The following is a 6,879-nucleotide window of genomic DNA, read 5'->3' on the forward strand; positions in this document are numbered from 1 at the left end:
CTGGTATTGCTGTGGAGATGTGTTCACAGGAAACCTGAAAGTGAGTCCCATTTCATACATACACAATGTTGAGTGTGATAATTTGTCTCCATTCTGTAGACATGTTATCATTTACAAATGTTTGGAAGATGAATATTTCACCTTATTTCCAGCTATTGTAAATTAATTTTCTATTTATATATTTAATTTATATTATTCTTCATTTGTCATGATCCTAGGTCCGTCTGACCCAGCGTTTTGTGTTTTCTATTAGTGTGATTTTGGTTCTGTTCTTCCTCCTGTTTAGTGTTATTCCGTTCTGCCGTCTACTCCTGTGTTAAGTCTGCGTTTCCTAGTCTGTGTCTTTGTGTGTATGTGTTTCCTGTTTTATTGTGAAGGTCTGCGTCTGATGTGAGTGTTTTCAGTTTGCCTCCCTTGTCTCGTCATGTTAATCTCTCCCAGCTGTGTCCCCCACCTGTGTGTAATCTCCCTGTGTTCTCTGAGTGTATTTTAGTCGTGTCTTTTGTCTTAGTGATTGCTGGTTCGTCTGTGTTGTTTCCCCTCGTTCTCCCTGCGTCTCGCCATGTGTGATTTCCCCGGACCTCCCTGCATCTTCGTTTCTGGTTTGTTTTGTTAGTTTCACCCAGTTTAGGTTTTCCGGTTTCTTGTTCACCTGCCTTTGTTGTTTGTACCCTCCGCTGTAAATAAATACTCACCTGCACCAGAGCTGCCGCCTTTTGGGTCCTCTCTACAATCTCCACGCGCCTGCCATAACGGGCGTGACATCATTGTGATTTATTTCTGCAGATCAAGAACCAGCTGGAGAAGATGACATCACGTATAGTGATGTTAAAATATCAAATTGTCAGCCAGTCAGACAAAACAGAGGTAGATTTTTGGGGGATGATTTGGATGGGGGTTAAGGGTTAAAGAATCTGTGGGTCAACTATATACATTTTTAAACTGGATACTACTAGTAATAATAAAAAATAATGTTAGCACCATTAGAATTGGTATTGAGTGTTCTAGTGCAATATTATGATGATAATGATTATTATTATTTTCTCTAAAATTTCTCAATGCTTTGAGAAATCTCCCACAATTGTTTTAACAATTTCTGATACATTTCAAATTTCACAAAACACATACAAGTTTTTTTCCCCTTTCATTTAAATGGGTCCCAAAATGTTCAAACCCAGTCCGACCTTTTAGCCATACTTTCCCAACAGACACTACAAAGTTTAAACAGTTCAGAGGACAGTAGTATTTTATTTAATACATTTGTGTTTTAATATTCTAATATTTATTTATCTAAACCCTGAACAATTAGCCACAACAAAACTCCAGAGATTAATACTAAAGGGTAAAAAAAAAACATGGGGAAAAAATTAAATAAGTACACAAGGGATCAAACACTGAAGTTCAAAACAATTTGTTCTGGTTATCATGTTAATGATGTAATTAGCTGTAGTGGCTTGTTACATACAGTCTAAATAAATATAATGCATTTAGGCACAATAGTGTTAACCTGCATTCTATCTGAAAACTACAAGATAGCAATAACTGTGCTAGCAAAAAGACTTCCAGTCCTGTTAATGTCTATGGAAGAACAGCTGTCTGACTGGACCTTTGTAAGCTGTTTCCTGCTGAGTTTATGAGCTCAGTCACACATTTTGGTGGAAAAATTCTTGGTAAAACAATGTTCCAAAATGGAGGCATTAAATCTGTGCTATGAAACTGTATGCTAATGGCTGATGGGTTTGCCATTAGCCACAAGACATTGGCCACTGAGTATGAGGTTTCACATTTGAACCAAGCTTTCCTCATCTCATCTGCGTTTTTGCAACCAAAGATAGCAATGGCAGTGTTAATCTCAAATTTTCAAAATAAGTCTTCACAAAAAAATCTTTTGTGATCATCTTACATAGTGGCCAGTAGATAATGATAATAGCTGTGTCTCAATTCAGGGGCTGCATCCTCGTAGGACCCGGCTTGGGAACGTGGGCCAGGTCCTTCGAAGACCGAGAAGGCCGGAAGTGCGAGGCTATGAAACAGGATAGTCTAGCCTTTAGATTTGTGTCACTGCTGTCTCGATGGAGTTTAGTAACCTTAGCCGTCTGCGCCTTACTCAATAAAATATAACAGTACACTGGAGTAAATCCTCGACCATCTCACACTTCCTTTTAATCACTTTTCTGTTTGACGCTTATTCAGCTGTGTGAAAACTATGACTTTAATCTCAGCCAAACCGATTTACTGAGGAAAAAAATAAAACACTACAAAAAAAGCCAAACATTAACATTTAAAAGTTAACTAAGTGACTTATATATCATGTTTAACCTGAGTAGCGAAAGACCGTGGGGGTCTGAAACAGTGTGCTGGGAGTCTGGTGTTCTTGCGGGCTCTAGTGAGCCTTGAACCTCCCAGTCAGCGACTGAGCTGGTGGGTAACAGATGTCTATGAAACGTAGGAGCACTGTTGCAAATATGTGGTGTCCTGATAAACGGAGCAGATATTTGAAGATATTTGAGCTACATTCTCACATGAAAATTGCTGAAAAGTTTATTTTGTGAAACATAAAGAGTAATGTTTAAACTCTTTGGCCACGCTCCTCCACCATTGCCACATTTGAAAAGTATGTATATATTATTATGAAAATATTATAAACAATAATTTAATTAATAACGAGATAAAAAAAAGTTCTAAGAGTAATATTAAAACTAAGTAGCTGCTGCCATTGTCGGAAACTGGAATTGGCTGTGCTGTGAAATCTGGGATAGGTTGGGCCACGAAGGATACACCCAACGCATCCTTTAAATCTGGTGAAATGAAAGACACATTTGTCGATTGCATTTGACGCAGCCTTTGAATTGGGACATGCTTCATTGCCTAGCTGTGATGTAATCAGCCTTCACACACGGCCTCCGAAGGATGCAGCCTATGAATTGGGACAAAGCAAAAGAGGATAATGAGCTTCGAGCGTGCGATTTGTTTGTGTGTTCTTTATTGTGCAGACAGTGATCCAGCTGTGATCTACTCAGCAGTCAGAACAGGAGACGTCAGTTATGGAGAAATCATCATCAAAGGGAAGAAAACACGAAGAGGTACAGCTGCTCCTCTCTGTCTCCAGAACTGTTACATCTACAGCCAAACACTGAGACTTTCCTTTAAGCTAAATCTGACAAGCTGATTTTTAGTCGGTGCACTGTTTGCTTTCACTAGGTAACATGATAGTTAACACCAAACTGTTTTGCATGTATTCATAGTTACTTTTAGAAACTTTACATATATGTTGAAATTGTTTGTGAATTTATTAAAAAAAATCATTGGACAGCTGACTGATCAGCAGTTTCAGTGCAAAGTCAGATAAATCATGCAGATACAAAAAATCTTGAGTTGATTTCAAGTGTTGAAATGACATGACAGGAATGTGGTCTATAATGATAACATGGCAACACGAGATATGATTTAGTGTTAGTTATACTCTTTTGTATGTCTGTGCTGGTCTGTGATGTGGTTTTGTTTAAAAAACTGGAAGTACTGTGCTTGCAGGGGAGCTTTTTCATCAGATGACTAATCTGCTTTTTTTGGTTAGGTGGAATTTACAGAATAGAATAGCCCAATAATGTCGTAGTACATGTACAACTAAATTTTAGGTGCTCTACCAGCTGTGCAGTTAGTAAAGAAAACATGAATAAGAGCAGACAGAAGACATATATACTGTATACAAATTCACATTTTCTCAGTGAGATATTTGGCAGCAACCTGGGTTGAAGCTGAGAGCATAAACTCAGCCACAGGTCCACCTTATCTGGACCACATGTCAGTGGGATTTTGACTTTTGAAGATTTGCAGCACTATAATTGAGTATTAAACATTAAAAGCAGCTCAGATGTGTCGGTTATCTGAGTTTCGTACACAAACAAATTGCTTTCAAGAATCATGATTCATTAGTTGTTGATAGGAGACAGACTGAACAGCCCAAATGTTCTTTAAGTCAATGGATCATTTTCACTTCTGTACTTCTGTAAACATAAAACCACAGCTGCAGCTACTTCCTGTTGATTTTACTTACCTGCAGTTTAAAGACGACGTCTCACTGCACTGTGTTTTAGTTTGTTTATTAATAGTGTTCAAGTTGTGAGAACTTTTGTTTTTCTGCTCTGTGGTGAAGTGCATCAGTCTGCACTTAAAGGAGATCGCACCTTCGTGGTCGTCCACCTTCCTTTTCACAGAAACAGCCTTCAGTTCTATGTGGTCACTGTATTTCTTTTAAGGTTAGCAGCGTAAGACTGTGTGAGACACAAAACAGTCACTGTACAGTAGTTTAGTATTAAAATAATGTTTGAATCCTTTAAGTGCTTTTTTTATTGAAACCAGGTGGGGTATCCCACTGACATGTTGCCAGTCTATCACAGAGCTAACACAAGCTCAGGTTTCAGACTGCTCTAAATCCTCTTTCAACGGCACAGAAGTTCCACACTCACATATGATTTTCAAACTTCCCATCTGTGAGCGGAAGCTACGCTCCTCTCAGTGTTATTGTACCTGTCCCCGCAATGAGACACTAGAAAATTAAGTATGTGATCTGAGACTCAGACAGCTCTGTTTCTGATCAGCTGTGGACCTTTCTGTGGAGTTTCTATGTCCTCCAACAGCCGTGTTGGGTTTACTGGCACTATTTAAACCTGGTCATAGGTGCGTCTCACCTCATGGGCCTTGTGAAGGATAAAAGACAGCTGGGATAGATTCCAGCCCAAAATAGCTCTGAAAATTTATGGATACATTATTTGAGATGCCACATTTAACAGTGTGACAGATAACTATGAAGAAGGAATCACTTACAGTGATCCCACTTTCACTGTGAAGTTACCCAAGTGAGTCTACAAATAAAAAGCAAACCCAAAAATGAATAACAAATTTTAAAAGTAATTGAAAGTCTGAAATCTGACATCAATAGCCATTTCTGGGTCCAAACTCTTATTCAACATGAGCTGGTTCCCAGTAAAGTCTGAACTGGGACTGTGTGTGATGCAGAGAGGTGGAGATTGGAGGTCTGGTCATGTGACCTTAAACTAAATGGCCATTTCACTCGTAATCATTGAAGTCTTCAATCATTTGTAAACTTGTAATCATGTTTCCTGTTGTTTGAACTGTGTGTGTTTGTGTTCAGACTTTAAACCAGAGCCAGACGTCGTCTACTCTTCACTGAAGTAGTCCACCAGTCCAACCACTGACGTCCAGCTGCTGCTCTCTAACTGGTCCCCCCAGCACCTCAGACTAGAGAACAACCACATGTTACAGATTTTTATATTTTTTTTTTACCTCTTTTTATCACTGAATTAGACTCGTGATTCACAAAATGCATTGTTTTTACATTTGTATTAAATCCCTATACACACCCATCTAATGAAATCTTCCTGTTGTTTTGTGTCCTAAATAAAATTACTGTCTTTGTTTGTTGAATGCTGATCTTATTCCACAAACAGTTTAGTTTCCCTGTGACATTAACAAACATTAGCCTCATCTGTTTTCCTCGTGTGGTTCTGTGGGTTTCACAAAGGTGTCACAGATAAAATCAGACTTGTTCTGGTCTAGTTGTGGCTAACCGATGCACACGTTTTTTCACTGAAGAAAACAAAGAATAAAGACTAAACCACAACCTCAGCCTAAAAACAGCCAGAGCATCAATCAGTGTCTTTAAACCTTCATTGCAGGATGTTTGTGTTTGAAACTGAAGAGTTTGAGCTGTTTGTCACCCAAAAAAAACCCCAACTAGCAGCCACTGACATGGCAAAAAAGTTGAATTTTATTAAGTAACTGGTTTATTTTTTTCTAAAAATATAAAGATAATTCTCTGTTAGTAGCTACATTGGATGTTTGCTCATTTTGTAGTTTTCTATGTTTTACAAACTCTTAATTTAAATTATTTTTTATTAAAGCAATATAGCAACTTGGACACAGGGAATAAACAATTCTTTTTTTAATTAAAATAAAAGTGGCATTTTACAGTTGTGCTTTATTAAATTACATAAACAAGGAGGTGACAAACCTACGGCAAGGACAGGTGACCAGTGTTCTTGAACAGTTGAGTTTAGTTTTCACAAAGCTTTGTATTTTATTTATTGCTCCTCATCTTTGGAAACATTCATCGTGTCTTATTCAGTAATTTAAGAAGAAAACAACTGAAGTGTCTGATAAAACAAAATCTCATGAACATGTGACTCTGGCTCACGTCTCCATAACCAGCTAAGAGCTCCTGTTAAACCTTTCTGTGAAGTTTGAAATGACCATGAATCACAATTAAAATCTGCTGCGCCCTACTGGTACAACTGGGTGTTACAGTATAATGGCTGCCTCATGACTGACAATAGTTAAACGCTTTATTGTCAAGTCAATTTAACACAGGTTGACCAAAATGCAGTACAAATAGTTTTGTTTCATAACTCTATACATAGACATATAGACCACCTGTCATAAAACAAGAAAACACCTCATTTATATTTAAACCCAGGGACAAACCAAGATCCAGTGTGTGGCCCTTCATGACCAAAGAACAACATTGTAAAAAAAATGTAATATAAAAGTATTGTAGTGTGTATTTAACAGTTTTGTACCGTTTTACTAGAATATCATTAACTTTACATAAATAGACTGTGATTTTACATTTCAAATGTAAATTAACATAAAAGTCACTGGAAATGTAATAAACATAATTTTCTTGTTTTTCAAATGTATTTTTTTCTGTATATATGCATATTTAGATTGTTAAAATACATTCACAAATGTATCATGATTTCACAAATATTTGTCCGTTATTTGAAAGATTGAACTGTTAAATTCAAATGTAATGCTATGGAAAAATATATAACATGATTCTTATAAACTTTTTTTTACATC

At 37.2% G+C, this 6,879-nt stretch overlaps 1 long non-coding RNA gene across 1 annotated transcript; it reads left to right on the top strand.

Annotated features, from left to right (window-relative positions):
• On the top strand, positions 1–5,269 carry LOC102079782 (uncharacterized). The gene is made up of 3 exons (XR_268444.1): positions 1–40; positions 2,994–3,083; positions 5,153–5,269. It is a non-coding gene; the product is annotated as an uncharacterized LOC102079782 (long non-coding RNA).
• Positions 5,270–6,879: the final 1,610 nt, after the last annotated feature.

Source organism: Oreochromis niloticus, linkage group LG3 (assembly GCF_001858045.2).
Source record: "Oreochromis niloticus isolate F11D_XX linkage group LG3, O_niloticus_UMD_NMBU, whole genome shotgun sequence".
In the NCBI taxonomy this organism is placed as follows: Eukaryota; Metazoa; Chordata; class Actinopteri; order Cichliformes; family Cichlidae; genus Oreochromis; species Oreochromis niloticus.